The sequence below is a fragment of the Moschus berezovskii genome, chromosome 15 (assembly GCF_049115385.1).
Source record: "Moschus berezovskii isolate FMDL1 chromosome 15, NW_MosBer_1.0, whole genome shotgun sequence".
NCBI classification, from domain to species: Eukaryota; Metazoa; Chordata; class Mammalia; order Artiodactyla; family Moschidae; genus Moschus; species Moschus berezovskii.
The window spans coordinates 31034837-31051682 of NC_142474.1; positions in this window are offsets into that span (position 1 = coordinate 31034837).

Below are 16846 nucleotides of genomic sequence, written 5' to 3' on the forward strand. Positions count from 1 at the left end.
CCGAGGCACAGTGTGGGACTCCTTGACCTCTGGAGGCCATCTCTCCCCTCACTCCTCCAAGCCGCATGTATCTATGGGCTGGGGTAGAGTGAGGACTGGGTCAGGGAGAAGGAGAAAGAGATTCATTTGGAGACCTCAATTGGAGCACCCTGGGAGAGGTGAAGACAATCCCACTATTTGGATCAGGTTTTCCTTATTTTTCTGCTTGGGTTACTGGGGCTACAATAGGAGGATGTGCCTGGAAAGTATAGCCAGGAAGGAAGAGGAGAATCAAGACCTCAGAACAGCGTTATCTTCTTCGAGTCTGAGGACACCAGAATGTTAGAGCTTAAGGATCGGTGAGAGCAAGAGTTTCAGAACTTATTTTGGCCAAGGATCCAACTGTTCACCTAGAATTGTACCCTGGCTACTCTCCACCCTCAGATTTCCCATGTTTCATTCCCTCACTTTCTTTGTGTCCCTCCTCCTCCAGTGTCACCTCCCTGAACAGCCCTCTATGACCAAGAGTCTAAACAGAGAGCCCCTCTTGCTGGGCCCTCTTCCCTGAAGAGTTCTCCTTCAGTACCTATCCCTGCCTGATGCATTTCTGGTGATTTCTTCATTCGTCTCCTCGCCCAAACCTGTGGTTCTTTAAACACGAGTGTACACTGGAGTCGCCTGGGAGCTCTTTAAAACCCTGATCACCCACTAAAGACCAGTTTAAACCAGATCACTGGCATGAGGCCCAGGCATCAAGGATTTTTTTTAAAGCTCCCCAGATGATTTCAATGGGCAGCCAAGGCTGAAAGCCCGAGTTAGAATGTCAGCCCCTGGTGGCGAGGACCTCATCCTTATGAACAGTATCTGATGAATAGTAGGTGCTCCGTAAATATCTGTTAAGTAAATAAACACATTCAACAAAATACTTCTGTTTTAAATCTTTTCCACAAGGAAAAAAAATTAGTCAAAAAAACTTTCCCAGGGAAAGGTGAATATTCTCCTTCCCTAGACTAAGTTGAGTCTCAAAAGGTATGGCAGCATTAACCTGTCCCTATTCCTCCCAAAAAGGAAAGGAAAGTGCATCCCCTACAGAAGGCATAGCACGTGCAAAGGCCCTGAGCATTAGTCTCTGAGTGTTTCAACATTTCTGCCTTGGAGATTCTTTTACCCTCTCAGGATCTGTGGGCCTGTGAAACTCATGACCTTGTGTGTGCCCTTCCAGAAAGCTTCCCTAGGAGTTCTGCTTCTCCAAGCCTCAGTTTCTTCTTCAGGCAATGGGGATGATTATCCCCATAGCCTCTTAGTCTGGGAGAGTGGTGGTGGTATTCTGAGCATGTATTGAGATAACAGATGTTGTCTCAGTGTAAAGGACTTTGCATCACAATGACTGAGAACCCTCTCTGTGCCAGGCATGGGCCTTGTTTTTTAGAAATGCTCAATGAATCTATTAACAGCTGTAGGTGAACCATGGTTGTGCCATTTCACAGATGGGGAAACTAAAACTCCAAAAAGTGCGAGACTTATCCAAGGCCATCCAACCTGGAACCAAAACCCAAGATATCTGTTCATCTCCAAAGGCCATGGAAACCTCAGAGTCTCTTGAGCTCACAAGTACCAGGTCTCTAAGATTTGAGAATTTCCAACTCCATGAGTACCAGGTGGCCAGGACAGAGCAGACAGTTTGGTTTCATGATTTATTTCACTCCAATCCAATTGTTTGCCAAACGAAGGAGTGGGGGGTGGGAGGTGGCTGGTGGCTAGGAGCTGGGGCTGCCCAGTCACGGGGTGGGCTTGTCTGACCGCCAGCCAATCCGAACTACCGGAGCTGGTGTTGGAAAGGCGCTGGCCCCATCTTGCCGGGACACTCTATCTTTGTCTTGGGGTACAAAAGAGGCCTTGTCTTGGCCCGGCGGTGCTTATTCCACATGCTCCTGACTGCCCCAGCCCCTCTGCCTCGAGAAAGGCCCACTTTGTCGAGTCAAAAGACTAACTTGTTTCTTTTTCATCAAAACGTGTTGACTGACCTGGTTGATTTATCTTGGGAAAGTGGTGGATGAGGGAGGGGAGTGAGGTGATAGAGACCAGCGCAATCCAGAAGGCCATATAGTCCAACCTGAATTGAGGGTGGACACCCAGAGGGTACGTGAGACAGGGGGCGAGCTGCTCACTGAATGTGCTCTCAGGACAGTCTCCCATCTCACTAGTGCAGTGATTCCACTATTAGCAATTCATTTATTTGGCTTCAACCTTTGAAAGTAGCTAAAAAGCTAAAAAAAAACTTCATTTCAATGAGACTGCTCTGTTATCGCATCTGAATGTGAATACTTTTTCCTGAGAATAAAGGTGGGTCAGTAGTAAGAGAGAGCAAGCAGTAGAAAGGGGACGACTAGGAACCCGGAAGGAAGGCGGAGGGTACTACTCAGATAAAAGGGGATTAAGTGAGTAAAGAAATATAAGTAGACTTTTTCTTTGGTAGTTTTCCCCTAAAATCAGTCCTTTCCTTCCATTCAAGAAACTTGTTGAGCATCTACTCTGTGCCAGAGACTCTTTCAGGCACTGGAACCACAGTGGAGAATGTGACCCCTGTCTTCAGGAGGCATCCACTGGGGCGGGGCTACAGTGGACCGACAAGTAAGCAAATGAATTAATGTGATAACACAATCATTGAGCTGGAGCTATGAGCTGTGCCGAATAAGACAGAGAGGCTGGAGAGTGGCTAGCACAGGGGAAGAGCCATTTTGGCCCAGGCTCCCTGAGGAGGGTACGTTTGCCTGTGGTTGGAAGATGGAAAGAACCAGCCATGGGGAGGCTGGGGGACAAATCTAAGGGAACAGCACACATGGAGGCTCCAAGGCGGACTGACCTGTTATCTTCCAGATGCACGGAGAAGGCCAGCATGATTGGAATCACATGCCTGGGAGGAGAGTGGTAAGGGAAGGATCCAAGGGCAGGACAGACCATGGGACTGGGAGGCTCCTAGTTACACCCTTGGATTTTTATTCTGGGTGAGATGGGTATGCCAGGAGGTAACATGAGCTAATCCTTATTTTTATGTCCTCCCCCCACCACCCCTGTGCTGTGTAAGAACTGATTGGATAGAGGCTGCTGCAGCCATCAGGTGACAACTATCGTGGCTGGGCCCATGAGGGTGACAGCAGTGAGGGGAGAGTGGAGAAAACCGAGGCATACTTTTAGAGTGGGGGTGGGAAATGTAGGTTCTACTTCCTATTCTGCCACTGAATTCCAGTGTGACCCGGGCCAAGCCTTCCCCCTCTTGGGCCTCAGTTTCCCTGTCTAGGAAGTAAGGTCCAAGGAGGCTGGAATAACAGAGGCCAAGGTCTTTGCAGCAGGGACAGCCGGCCTAGGGGGTTCCTGAGCCCCTGACACTCTCAGAGGCGGGGGCTGTGATCCAGTTACTAATCCAGTCAGGCCTCGTTGGCCCAAGGGCAGCTGCGGAAACCTGGTGTTGATGCAGTGACTCACGCTTGGTCCCTCTGCTGTCAGCAGAAACTGGGACAGCCAGGGGCCTGAGACTCGCCTGCAGGCTCGGAAAGGCTGGCGGGATGCCACCACACAGCTGGGGGAAGGAGCAGGCTGCCAGCACCAGGCTTCCTCTGGGGACTGACATTCCAACCACTGTGGCTACCATACCTTTCCACCCGGCCCAGGCTTGGTACTGGGACTGAGCCCAACCTCTGTGGGCTGACAGGAGGCACTGGCAGGGGAATACAACCTGCTGTGTGACCACTCCATCCCCTCTTTTGGTGAGGGAGACATTTCTACCCCCATTTTATTGATAAGGGAACTGAGACCCAGAAGGTGGTAGGTGGCAGAACAAGGAATTTTAAACTAAATTTGACTAATTTCTTTGTTGTTGCTCCGTAAGTATGGAGAGAACAGGAGTGAAAAAGAAAGAAAGGGAAGCTAAATATGTTTTAATAAATATAGAAACTCAAAGTCACACCTCATATTTAGCTGGGGCTGCGGACTTTCAAACAAAAACTCCTTCATTTTACAGCCGAAAGTACATCATTTTGCAGTGTTGATAAGCCACTTGACCACTGTTCACAGCTCTTCTGCTGCTCTTTTTATTCGTTTGCACTTTCAGCAAATATTTGATTGCCAAGGATTCTGTGAGGCTCTGATGAGACGGTCACACCCATAAACAAAAAGTGACTTAGTGCCTGTACTCACTGGCTCACATAGTATAGAAGGTGAGACAGATATGAACAAAAAATGTTGGAGACTCTACAGTTATTTTCTTATTGCGGGTTTGAGTAAGTTACCTCCTTCTCTGAGCTTCTTCCTCCATGGGGCAGCAGTAGGGATTAGATAAGTTGTTCTGATCATTTGCTGTGAGTACTTTCAACCAGTGGATGACTGCGTGAGCGGAGTCCGTGTGTGAGATGTCAAGACTGGATGAGATAGGCTAGAGATTTTGAGAGAGGGAGCAGGACGAGACAGGGAGAGTCTTCAGACTGGAGTGATGCAGGTCTGACACTTGGGGAGCGGGAAGGGAGAGAAGGCAGGTTGCATAGTCAAGAATCTTAGACTAGAGCACGACTCCAAGGAAGGTTCCACTGTGTTGATGGGGTGTCCTTGAGCAAAGGCTAATCAGAGAGGCTCTGCATCTCTGCAGGGTGTCCTGCTTCAGTACTCCTGCCTTGCTCAGTCACTGGCTGAGAGCAGCCCACAGGAAGTGGGGGCTCAACAGAAACAAGGTGGCGTGTCCCAAGGGGCAGCAGCTGCAGCTGTCAGTCAAACCCGCTCCCTGCAGCAGCAGACCTGAGGGGTGCATTTTCACAGCTCCCACAAAGTCCAGACTTGGCCTAGCACCAGAGTCTCCAAATCGCATGCCAACCCATCAGCACAACTTAGCACAGCGTGCTGCACCCTCAGCGTGCTAAGTTCACTGGCTAGTGGATCTTCAGGGAGGGTACTTGGCCAATGTCAAGCACACACCCTGGACAAGTTTTCGATTATGCAAAGTGGAAAATATGATGAGAAGCAGACCAAAGCAGGGCCCATTTGGACCAGACACTGCTGACTTCAGGAAGGGGAAGTTGGAACTACTCTTGCAATAGTAAGGAGAATCCAAAAATATACCAAGGAGACAGCTGCTGCGAGCCCTTGCTGGTCAGGGGAAATGAACTCTGGGAGGGCTCCCCCCACCACGGAGGAAAGGCTGCTAGGGTGCTTGGGTCCCACTCAATCAGAAGGGGCTTGAGGTTTCTAGAGAAACTTCACTGCTCAGTGCAGAAAGGGACTTCTTCACTCATAGAGTCCAATCTTTATGGGGAAAGTGAGCCCCGAATGGGGACAAGAGCTTCACAAAGCCCCCTAATAGTTACAAGCTGCTTACACCCTGACCTCTGGGGCACCTGTGCCGCCACCGGACAGGGAGGGACTGACACTCTCAGACATTAGGCAGCTCGTGGTGGCTAAAAAAAGAAGCCTCATGGCACTTGTGAGGAACACATCTCAGCTTCGGGTGCCAAGGGGCTGCTGCTTCCCCCTGCACCAGCAGTTGGGTTCCACCACTGGGACCAGGGCAATGGGCACAGAAAAGGAGGGGCCTAGAAAAAGCAAGGACCCTCACTCCTGGGAGGCCTTCCTCTCCCACCTCACAGCTTTAAAATGATAAAAAGGACACAAAACCACTGGCAGTAGAGGTTGTGAAGTCATCACTGTTGTCACTGGCCCTTGTGGAGGGGGAGGGTGTTGGGGAGAGCTCCGACCCCCACCCTGCCCAGGGGCTGTTCACATCCAGAAACCCCATCTCCTGGGCGTGAAGGGACATAGTTAGCATGGCCCTGGCCAGAGGAGTGGCCTGTGTACAGATGAGAGCAACTGGGGACCTCAGAGGTCCCTGGCTTCAACTTCTACCTCTCACTTTGGAGACAGGAGAGCTGAAGCTCCTGGAGGATGGTGATAGTCCACTGTCACCTGACAAGTTGCCCAGGGTTATCCCCAGCCCTGGGGTAATGCCAGCAAACCCAGAGGTGCTCAAAGAGCCTGCCCACCTTCACCCCGGCATGAGTGGAAAAGTGATGGTTACTGCTCATTAGTACTAACTCTGTGCCAGGTATGTGTTAAACTTCCTGCAGTCCTTGGCAATTCTATGAGGCAGGCATTACTCTGAATCCCATCTTCTATATGAGGAAGTTTAGATGAGGTGCCAAAAGCCATAGGCTGAAAACTGGTAGAACCAGGACTTGAGCCCAGGCAGGGAGGCTCCCGGAGAAGGCAATGGCAACCCACTCCAGTACTCTTGGTTGGAAAATCCCATGGACAGAGGAGCCTGGTAGGCTGAAGTCCATGGGGTCGTGAATAGTCAGACACGACTGAGCGACTTCACTTTCACTTTTCACTTTCCTGCATTGGAGAAGGAAATGGCAACCCACTCCAGTGTTCTTGCCTGGAGAATCCCAGGGACGGGGGAACCTGGTGGGCTGCCATCTATGGGGTCGCACAGAGTCAGACACGACTGAAGCGACTTAGCAGCAGCAGCAGCAGCAGCAGCAGCAGCAGGGAGGCTCCAGGGTCCAGGCAGTTAACGACAAGATTCCTGCCTCTTGTTGAACAGAAGACAAAACTCAGGTGCTAATAATGATTGTTCACTTGAAGCCGCCATTCACTGACACTTATAAAGGGAGGTGCTATACTAAGTGCTCTACATACAGCCATTCACCCAGTAAACACTGGGCGTCAGCGTATGTCAGATACCAGCACACAGTTGTCAAAAAGAATCAGGATGCCTACTTTCCTAGAGCTTATGTTCCAGTCTTCACAAGTTGAAGGTACACTTATCCCCATTTTTAGATGAGACACAGAGAAGGGGTATCACTTGCCCACGGTCACACAGCAAGGAGTGGCAAAGCCCATATTTGAGCCAGCTCTGGCTGAGGCCTCATCCTCTGCTTTTAGGGACTCTTTTCCAGCAGTATCTCCAGAAGGGATTAAACCAGACAAGGCTACACCGATGTCTGTTCAGGGTTCAGACCCTTTCAGAGGGCCTGAGCACACCATCCCACCCAGCCTTAGCCTCGGTTCCCAGCTGGCAAATATACTAATATATATATACTAGTATATATATATGGGAGAAGGCAATGGCAAGCCACTCCAGTACTCTTGCCTAGAAAATCCCGTGGACGGAGGAGCCTGGTAGGCTGCAGTCCATGGGGTCGCTACGAGTCAGACATGACTGAGCGACTTCACTTTCCCTTTTCACTTTCACACATTGGAGAAGGAAATGGCAACCCATTCCAGTGTTCTTGCCTGGAGAATCCCAGGGACGGGGGAGCCTGGTGGGCTGCCGTCTATGGGGTCACATAGAGTCGGCCATGACTGAAGTGACTTAGCAGCAGCAGCAGCAGCAGTATATATATATATATACTAATATATATTCTTTTCTCTTCAAGATGTTGTGAGATTCCTCCCTCCCTCCCTCCCTCCTTTCTTTCCTAAAGCTAATTATGATGCCTCCTGACATTGTACAGATATCACAGGTTTACGAAACTCCTCCTCCACTTCTGGAGGTTATTTTTGCTCAATTGTGCAGAAGAGAAAACCCAGGGGGTCAGAAAGATGAAGTGATTCACCCAAGGTAGCAACCAGGTCAGAATTGGAACCCAGACATGTGTACCTCAAAGGGGTCCCAGTGAGGGTCCTGGCAGGTCCTGGCAAGAGCAGACGGCACCAGTCAGTTGAGTCGTTTGATCCTAGTTTCATAAAGATGATTTACAAGGGAATGGGCAGGGTATAGGAAGCCCCAAAGGATAAAGCAGTACCCCAGAACTGATGCAAATGGATTATCAGCCTAAAGGGTGAGAGGAGAGACAAGCTACTGTCATCCAGAGACAGAAAGCTCTCTGAGAGCAGCTGTACCTTCAGTTGGGGGACATAGCCCATCTGAGATGACCCTGCAGGGAGAGAGCTGGGGAATAGATACCCCTATCTCACCTCCTCCCTCCCATGTCCTGCCATTGCTCTCCATGGGCCAGGTCCAGCTGAAGGCCAGAGGACAAGGGAGGTCATTGGCATGGTCCCTGAAGACCAACCTCCCAGGACAAAGAGCAGGGAGCAGGGTGGGAAGAGGACCCAGGAGGAAAACCACAAGATCTCCGGCCAAAGTCAAGTGTGCCTTCCCTAGTTACTGCCCTGCCCTCTCATGGGCACAGCAGGCTCTGTTGCCTGTACAAGCAAGACTACTAATGCATAGTCAGTATGGCTGGCTCAGGACACAGAAACAAACAACCTGCAATTCTCAAGGCTTCAGGCGGTGGAAAGTTTATGGCCTGAGAGCTGGCCACTTTCTTCAGTAAATTGAGTCTCTTCGGAACATAGCCATGAGCACTCGATGTCTGTGCACAACTGCTTCCTTGCTACAACAGCAGAGTTGAGCGGCTGCAACAAGCCTAAAATATTCACTTTCTGGCCAAGAAAGTTTGCCAACCTCTGGCTTAAAAAAAAAAAAAGGTTTGTTTCTTATTCATGTTACATGTCCATCTGCAGTTGGCGGGGCTTCTGCTCCATATCGTCCTAGTCAAACACCCAAGCTGGCCACCCTCCCATCCAAAGCCCACCAGTCTCCCTGGCAGCGTGTACAGGAAGCAAACACTTCCCAACTCCAAGGCTCCACCAGGAAGAAGCGTGCCTCACTTCTGTGCACAGATCTTTCACTAAATCAAGTCCCACGGCCGTGTTTAACGTCAAGGGAGCCAGAGAGCACAATCCCACCAGGTGCCCATACGAGGGGAACCAGAAATAGATTGCAGACAACACCCCCGACAACCGCAGCCTCTGAACACAGTGAATGGGTATAAAATAAAGAAATGAGATGCCATGTGTTACAGCAAGACTCACCAGACTTCCTGCTGGGCACAAGGCTCAGCAAGCCAGGCAGGATCAAGGCTGGGGGTGGAGAAACTAGAGAAACATACATGACACCCCAGCCTTGCTCCCTGGCTTTATTATATTATCTATAGAAACAACCTCGAGACCAGACGGGCCCTGGGTCCTTTCCTTAGAACTCAGCCTTGAATATATGTGTATAGATGGAGGGATAGGGGCAGTCTTAGGCTTAGACTCTTAGGGGCTCCCTTCTCTCCCTATCAGGGAGCAGAAGCTGGCCAAAAACCCAAGAGATCTTGTATCGATCGCTGGTTTCATGACTAGACACCCTTCAGCTGTGTGGACTGGGCAGGTCACCACCCCACTCTGATCCTCCATTGTCTCAGCTGTAACAATCACGTCACCATGTGGTTCTCAAGGTGAGCTCCTGGGACCAGCAGCCTCAGCATCACCAGGGAACTGATTAGAAATCAAAGTCCATGCCCCGCCCCGCCTTCACTGAAGGGAAACTCTAGCTGTGGGGCCCAGCATTCTGGGTTTTAACAAGACTCTCAGGTGACTCCGATGCTCGCTCAAGTGTGAGAGCCGCTGGTAGAAAGTGAGGCTTAAATGAATTGAGATGTGCAAAGCCCAGGCACGAAGCCGCTCTCCCTGCAGCTTTCCCACCTCCGTACGTGACAACTCCATTCTGGCTTAAGCCAGAAAGCCTGCAGTCATCCTGAATCAGGGTTCTCCTACCCCAAACCTGCGACTGAACCTTTAAAATGTAACCAAAGGTGCCCGCTGGTCACTGCCTCCTCCCCTCTAGCCGCCCCAGCCTCCATCATCTGACACTCACCTACCGCAATAACTTTTCAGTCCACCTTCCTGCCCTCACTCCCTGCAGCACCTCCTCACCCCAGCCGCCAAAAACATCCTTTTAAAAACAAAATCAGATTATTCCACTCCTCTGCTCAGAACCTCCAATGATTCCAACTCACTCCGAGGAAAATCCTGTAGGACCCTGCTAGGTCTGACACCCACTGACCCCTCCACCTCCTCCCCACCAACACACTCCCCTCTCTTGCTCTGCTCCAGCCACAAGGACCTGCCCTCTGCTCCTCCAACATGCCAGACACGCTCCCACCTCAGGACCTCGGCTCCGGCTGTTTCCTCTGCCACAGACCCTTCTCTGGGTATCCCCATGTGGCTCACGCCCTTGCCTCCTTTGGATCACCATTCAAATGTCACCACCTGAGAGAAGCCTTCTCTGGCCCTGCCATCTTGCACTGTCCCCATCTCCTGCTCTGTTTCTCTCCATACCACGTCCCAGCACCTGACACACATCTTCATTGTTTCTCTATTTACTGACTGCCTCTCCCCACTCAGAGGGAGGTCCATGAGGCTAGGGACTGCCTGTTTTGTTCACTGCGGTATCCTCAATGCCTGGAACACTGCCTGCACAGAATAGGCCCTTAATAAATATTTGTCAAGTGAATGAATGAAAAAGTAAATGAATTTTTAAAACAACAACAAACAAGTAACTGCTATTTCCCCTCCCTGCTCCTACTGTCAATGACTCGATCCAGGGCCCTGACTGAACCCAGTGTGAGGCTGCCCCATGAGCACTCCCAAGAGTTACACTTTAGAAAGACCCCAGGATTAAGGACTAGGGCTCTTGTGTACTGCTCTGGAATCAATAGGCCTAGGTTCATGTCTTGGTTCTCCCACTGTCTAGCCCTGTAACCTGGGCAAATCACATCACCTCTCTGATGTTCAATTTTCTCACCTCTAAAATGGGGATTATGTTAATAATGTCTAAGTTACAGGGCTGCTGCAAGAATTACAAAAGGGCCATGTGAAGGGTGCAGCATTACACCTGGTACTGACTAAGCACTCAATACATAGAAATTGCTATTCTTCTGCTTTCTTCTTCTGCTGCTGCTGCTGCTGCTAAGTCGCCTCAGTTGTGTCCGACTCTGTGTGACCCCATAGACGGAAGCCCACCAGGCTCCCCTGTCCCTGGGATTCTCCAGGCAAGAACACTGGGGTGGGTTGCCATTTCCTTCTCCAATGTGTGAAAGTGAAAAGTGAAAGTGAAGTCGCTCAGTCGTGTCCGACCAGTAGCGACCCCATGGACTGCAGACCACCAGGCACCTCTGTCCATGCGATCCTCCAGGCAAGAGTACTTGAGTGGCTTGCCATTGTCTTCTCCGCTGCTTTCTTCTACCAATACCCAATGGCCTGAGGTATCTGGGCAGTGGGAAGGTTTACCAGGAATATACCTGGCTTCAGGAAAAGGGGCCTGGATTTGAGTCCTAGCAGCTGCCATCTTGCTACATGACTTTGAACAAGTTACTAGTCCTCTCTGAGCTTCCACGACTCCATCTGAGCGATGAGAGTAGGAGGTGTTGCAGGAGCTGGTCTCCATAGTCCTTGCAGCTTCCTCCCCAAGTCCTTCTGGAGAAACACACCCGAAGTCTGGGCCGATGGAGCCCTCTGTGTGGCCCATACCATGGAAGCCCCTGGGCTGAGCTGGCTCAGCATGTGCTGCCCTCTCCCACCTTCACTGGCTCTGTGGGGGCAGGGTGCAATGGGTGCAGTGCTCCAAGGAAAGAGGCCCCAGCACCCACTTGGGCAGTGAGCCCCTCCTTCAGCCCTGCAACCCACCCCCCCTCCTCCCATCCCTCAGCTTTATGACCTGTTTTATGAGCCCGGCCTGGCGGCTTCCACGTTGCCATGGGAACCAGCTTGGTGCAGGCTCCTGGCAGTGCGATCTGAGATTGGCAATTTTAAGTCAGAAACCAATCCTGAGGAAGGGGTGGGGGGGGCTTCCAAGGGTTGGGGTCTATGGGACCCCAAGGATGCATGATGCCTGCCTGCCCGTCTGCTCTGTGCCCGTTCCCATGTGCCACAAAGCTCAGGGACTTCACACCTGGGAGATTGTGGGGCTGTTGGAGCGCTGGAGGGGTCTGGAGCTGGCTGGGAAATGAGAAGGGGCACTGAGTAGGGTCACGGAAAGCTAGCAGAGCTAGAGGGTTGGACACACATGCTCAGGGACACAGACACAAGGACAACCCAAATGTCTTTACAATGGTATACGTGGACACACACAGACTCAGACACACACAAAGAAACAGAGATACGCACACAGCAGTCACAGGGAAAGACACACATATGCAGAAATCCAGAGGGAAACTCAGGTGCCCAGACACACAGACACCCAGAGACACCCAGAGACACATGCAGATACACACAGACACACAAGGCATATATAGACATACACACCTCGACAGCTATGTGAGCCAGGCACACTGACCAACCTCTCCAAGACTCAGTCTGGTAAATTGTCAAACGGGTACCATAATCCCCAGCTTAGGAGGACAGGGGAAGAGTAATGGGTTGAATGCCTACAAGGGCTTAGACACCTTCATTCATCCACAATATGGACCGAGCTTCTGCAATGTGCCAGGTATCTCCTCTGAGCTGCAAGAGAGCTAACAAGGACCAGCTTAGGAAACTCACAGGTGAGTCAGGAAGAGAATAAACAAATGCACAAGCAAAACAATTTTAAATTGTGAGACTTGCCATGGGGACAATAAAAATAGGAGTGACTTGGGATAGAGATGAGTTAGGGTAGTCAGGGAAGGCTTCTCTGAGGAGGCAATGTTAGCCTGAGATGGATGTGATAGAGCTGGCCATATGACAGTGTAGAGAAGACAAGTTCAGTCAGCAGAAACATCAAGTACAAAGGCCCTGAGGTCCAAAGGCAGGGCTCCGTGGGTCCAAGAGCACCAAAGAGGCCAGGGCAGCTGCAGCAGAGGGAGTGGGGTAGGCAATGAGTCTGAGGGAAACTGGGGGTCAGGTCAGGCAGGGCCTTGAAGGACTGTGAGTTTCATTATGTATGAGGTGGGACCCACTGAAGGGTTTCCATCAGGCAATGACCTGATCAGAACGGCATTTTAATAGGCTACTTGGGCTGCTGGGAGGAGGCAGCCTGGACGTGGGGAGACTAAGGCGAGGCTGTGGCAGCATCCATGGGAGGGATGACCACAGGCTGAACCAGTAATGGCGATGGCAGGAGAGGTGGTCCATGAATTCACACATTCAGTGCATTTTTACTGGGTTTCCACATTGTTGCAGGCACTGGAGACACAGCAGCAAACAGAACAGAAATGCCTGCCCTCTTGGAGTGTACGGTCTAGAGGGAAGAGAAAGGTTAATCAGTAAATAATTTTAACAGAATACATCAGTGGGTGATGGTGGTGCTGAGCGCTGTGAAGAAAAACAAAGCAGGGAAGGGAGAGGGAGGGGAGGCCAGGGAGGGATGAGGCAGTTTGTAGTTTTAAACCTGAGTTTTGGGGAAAGTTTCACTGAAAAGGCGACATTTGAGCAAAGATCAAGTTACAGGAATGAAATTGGGGGTCGGTGGGAGCAACGAATTCCAGTCAGAAGGGTCAGCAAATGCAAAGACCCTGAGGCAGGATCATCCCAGTGGGTTTGAGGAAAGCGGGAGGTCCACGTGACTATGGTGAAGTCAGATGTGGGATGCAGGCAGATCACTGCAGGGAGGAGAGGAAGGAGAGAGAGAAGGAAGAGAGGGTGGGGCTAAGTGTTTGGGACAGATCACAGGACCTGGATGCCTACACTGGGGAGGGTGAGAGCTCCAGGTCAGCCTGGGGCAAGGAAGCAGAATCTCCACCATTCACCCTAGACCTTCATCAGCCAAAAAGTAAAAAAGTAGGGGGATGAGGGAAAAGACGTTCCCATGAAAGGAAATTCGTCAGAGGGTACCCTCATCCAGGACAGATTCCTGACCAGGTCAGAACAAATTTCTCCTAGTGGCTCTGTCAGAGCTCTTGCTGCCCTCAAGATGCAAAGAGAGAGGTGGTGGCAGCCACAACTTCAGAATCAGGATGACTATGGGTGGAGCCTAGAACAAGTCACCCCCGCCACCCATTTGCTTCTGGCCTGACCCTGCCTCCCTGGGATATCAAGATGGAGTAGGAACATGTATATATAGGACCTGTCCCAGGACATCAAAGGATGCTGATCATCCACATTCAGGAAACTGAACAGGTATCTTAAGGTGGACTGGGGCTGGAGGTCTGATGGGGCCTCAGAAGGCACAGAAAGGGGGTGTCTGACCTTTAATAACTGGTCTCAGGGCTCCTAACCCTGCTCAGAGACACCCCAGGCTTGACACAGTGCAGCAGGGTGTTCCCGGGATGAACCCCCCAAGCTGCAGGTGAGCGGAATGGATTTCCTGTGCAGCAGGAGGTTAATCTGGGCACTGCTCCCATGGCTCTCTAGGGCCTAGATGCCCTAGGCTGGATTTCAGGCTTGTTAGAGGCTTGACACTAACACCTCTCTGGTTTTGAGCTCTTGGCTGCCCAGCCCTGCTTGAGGGGAGCAGGGAGCCTCGAGGGGGACTCACAGTGCCATGGTCCACCCCTCAAGTCAGCCCCAAGTGGGGCTCCCTTCAAGGCAGCTGGCTGAGAAGCCCTCCCTCCCTGAGCCTCATCCTTGTCTGTCCAGAGGGGACCATGAGCCTCATTCACCTGCCTCCCAGAGCTGGAGCGAGGTAAATTAAAGGATGGAAGTGAAAGAGTCTGAATCATTAGAGTCAGGGAGCCTCTGCATGCCACCCAGAAGGATCTGTGGTGAGTGAGGAAAAGAGATCTGTGCCTGCTGCTTCCGAAACCCCCTGCTTCTGCCCTTCCATGGGGCCTCTCTGCCAGCAGTCCAGGGATTCTGTTCTGTAAAACACACAGGATCAAGAAATTTCACTTCTGGGTATAAATCCAAAAGAACTGAAAACAGGGACTTGAACAGATACTTGTACACCATGTTCACGGCAGAATTATTCATGGCAGCCAAGAGATGGAAGCCACCCAAGTGTCCATTGACGGATAAATAGGTAAACAATATGTGGTCTACATATACAATGGAATACTATTTAGCCTTAAAAAGGAAGGAAGTTCTGACACTTGCTACAATGTGGATGAACCTTAAAGGCATTATGCTGAATGAATTAAGCCAGTCACAAAAAGACAAACACTCTTTGATTCCACTTACATAAGGTATCTAGAGTAGTCAGGTCCCTAGTGACAGAAAGTAGAACATTGGTTGCCAGGGCAGGGGGTGGGGAGTACACAGAGTTATTGTTAATAGGCACCTAGTTTCAGGTTTTCAAGACGAAAAGTGGACATGGATGGCTGTGATGGTTGCACAACTCGTGAATACACTTAATGGCACTGAACTGAACACTTAAAATGGTAAATTTTTTGTTATAAATATTTTACCACTATAAAAAAATTGCATGTACATCACACACACACAGCACCACCACCACTACCACCCCACCTCCCAGATCAAGCCTCTGCTCAATATCTTTCCGTGGTTCCCATCACACATCCCACAGCAGCCCCCCATGCTCTGCACCCCCAACCTCCCTGCCCAGCTTCCTACTCCTCCCCTGGTTCATCCACTCTGGCCCGACTGAACTTGTTCTTTTTCCAACCCACTAATTTCCAGCCTTAGGGCCCTGCCACCCGTTGTCGCTTCTGCCAGGAAGGTTTGCCCCAGAAATCTACAAGGCCTGTCCCTCCTCACCCTCCAGATCCCATGTCATATGTCACCCCCTTAGAAGTACCCCCCCAACCACCTTAACTAACAGCCCCCCAGTCCCACTCCTTTCATTCTTTATCCCTTTATCTGATTTTATGTCTCTTTACAGTGTTGATCACCACATGAAATCACACTTTGTACTTATCTGCTCTCTACTTGATTAGACTGTCAAGACCAGACAGCAGGAATCTCACGTGAGTAGCCCTAGAACAATACCTGACACATAGTAGTAGATGCTTAATAAACAGTCGTTGCATAAATGGAGGATGATCCCATAGGTGTACAATATTCGTTTACACCTTTTTATGTCAGTGCAGGTATAACCATGCAGGAAAGGCCTGGAAGGATGCCCACAGGCCTACAGCAGTGAATCAAGAAGGAGAGTGGGCAGAAGGGGCTGCAGGCCATGCTTGGCAAAGGACCTTTCACGGTTTACTCAATGCACCCAGGTATTACCTGAGACTTACAGTGGAGCATGTGTTCACATGGTACCTCTGTAACAATTTTTAAAGCTCTGATATAGTGATGCTACTGGAGATCAGAGGAGAAATAAATCCAGAAAGAATGAAGGGATGGAGCCAAAGCAAAAACAATACCCAGTTGTAAATGTGACTGGTGATAGAAGCAAGGTCCAATGCTGTAAAGAGCAATATTGCATAGGAACCTGGAATGTTAGGTCCATGAATCAAGACAAATTGGAAGTGGTCAAACAGGAGATGGCAAGAGTGAACGTCGACATTCTAGGAATCAGTGAACTAAAATGGACTGGAATGGGTGAATTTAACTCAGATGACCATTATATCTACTACTGTGGGCAGGAATCCCTTAGAAGAAATGGAGTAGGTATAATGGTCAACAAAAGAGTCCAAAATACATCACTTGGATATAATCTCAAAAAAGACAGAATGATCTCTGTTCATTTCCAAGGCAAACCATTCAATATTACAGTAATCCAAGCCTATGCCCCAACCAGTAACACTGAAAAAGCCGAAGTGAATGGTTCAATGAAGACCTACAAGACCTTTTAGAACTAACACCCAAAAGAGATGTCCTTTTCATTATAGGGGACTGGAATGCAAAAGTAGGAAGTCGAGAAACACCTGGAGTAACAGGCAAATTTGGCCTTGGAGTACAGAATGAATCAGGGCAAAGGCTAATAGAGTTTTGCCAAGAGAACGCACTGGTCATAGCAAACACCCTCTTCCAACAACACAAGAGAAGACTCTACACATGGACATCACCAGATAGTCAACACCAAAATCAGATTGATTATATTCTTTGCAGCCAAAGATGGAGAAGCTCTATACAGTTAGCAAAAACAAGACCAGGAGCTGACTGTGGCTCAGATCATGAACTCCTTATTGCCAAATTCAGACTTAAATTGAAGAAAGTAGGGAAAACCACT